Raw genomic sequence first — 1,620 nt, 5'->3', positions numbered from 1 at the left:
GAAGAGCACATCTACATTCGTTCAAATTTTACATATTTTATTAATTTTTGAATAAAATTTAATTTTAAAAATATTAAAATTTTTTCTTTGCCCATTAGCTCTTAACAAAAAAATTAAAATTAACAAAAATTTGAACGAATGTAGATGTGCGTGTTCTCTTCCAAAGAATCAACTCTAGCGCAGTGAAGACTAGCTCTTTCTTGTAACTGAATAGTGCATCATGGAGCAGAAAGACAGGGCTTTCATATGAACATGATGAATTGTTTGCCAGTTACTTCATTACTGAGCGAAAATAGGTGAACGACAATACATGGCGTCTATGCGAACTTGCACTGATGTGTTCGAAACTTCTACTAAAAAATTATTATAAAAACACAGCCAGGACTGATCTCTATGAAAGTTGTTACAGCTGTAGAGGAACATCTGATCTACAAGATAAAATTATAGCCACTGGCTTCTGATCACTGAACTGTGAGAAAAAGTGTTCGAATATCGATGGTGTGCGATAGTAGGTTGCTGACTCTAACTGGGTAACTTGGTTACTCAGTAACTCAGTAACTTGGTAACTTAGTAACTGGATAACTCAGTAACTGGGTAACTGGGTAACTTGGTAACTGGGTAACTCAGTAACTGGGTAATTGGGTAACTTGGTAACTCAGTAACTGGGTAACTATAGGTAACTTGGTAACTCAGTAACTGGGTAACTATAGGTATCTTGGTAACTTAGTAACTGGGTAACTATAGGTAACTTGGTAACTCAGTAACTGGGTAACTATAGGTATCTTGGTAACTCAGTAACTGGGTAACTTGGTAACTTGGTAACTCAGTAACTGGGTAAATGGGTAACTGGGTAACTCAGTAACTGCATGGGTAACTGGGTAACTTGGTAACTGGGTAACTTAGTAACTGGGTAACTTGTTAACTCAGTAACTTGGGTAACTATAGGTAACTTGGGTAACTTTAGGTAACTTGGTAACTGGGTAACTCAGCAACTGGGTAACTCAGTAACTTGGTAACTTAGTAACTTGGTAACTTAGTAACTGGGTAACTTGGTAACTCAGTAACTTGGTAACTTAGTAACTGGGTAACTTGGTAACTCAGTAACTTGGTAACTCAGTAACTTGGTAACTTGGTAACTCAGTAACTCAGTAACTTGGTAACTGGGTAACTCAGTAACTGGGTAAATGGGTAACTGGGTAACTCAGTAACTGCATGGGTAACTGGGTAACTTGGTAACTGGGTAACTATTGGTTACTTGGTAACTCAGTAACTTGGGTAACTATAGGTAACTTGGGTAACTGTGTGGTTTTATGATGTTTTTTTCTGTTATTATCTTATTATTATTCATTATTATTAACTAATTGATCATTTTTGTATAAAAGGAGACATTTTTGTTAGACTTAAGAGCGGGAGCGAGCGAGTGAGAGAGTTAGAGTGCGTGAGTGAGTGCATATTCATGTATTGTGGCTTTTTTGTCTCTCAATTTGCTCTGTTATTTCTGTATGATAATTGATTTGTTTTGAGAAAAGAGTTTGTTTTATTGAATGGTAAATATAACATATTTGACAGCCAGCAGAGAAGCGAGCTGCCTGAAGACTGACTGAATCCAGACTATAGCTG

The 1,620-nt window shown here is 36.5% G+C and overlaps 1 protein-coding gene across 1 annotated transcript in view; it reads left to right on the top strand.

Moving 5' to 3' along the window:
• Positions 1-1,620, top strand: part of LOC109585059 (uncharacterized) — a 33,067-nt gene that overhangs the window by 3,336 nt on the left and 28,111 nt on the right. The window lies entirely within an intron of this gene.

Source organism: Amphimedon queenslandica, unplaced genomic scaffold (genome assembly GCF_000090795.2).
Source record: "Amphimedon queenslandica unplaced genomic scaffold, v1.1 AMPQUscaffold_13125, whole genome shotgun sequence".
NCBI lineage: Eukaryota > Metazoa > Porifera > Demospongiae > Haplosclerida > Niphatidae > Amphimedon > Amphimedon queenslandica.
This window is presented reverse-complemented; position numbering and strand designations above follow the sequence as displayed.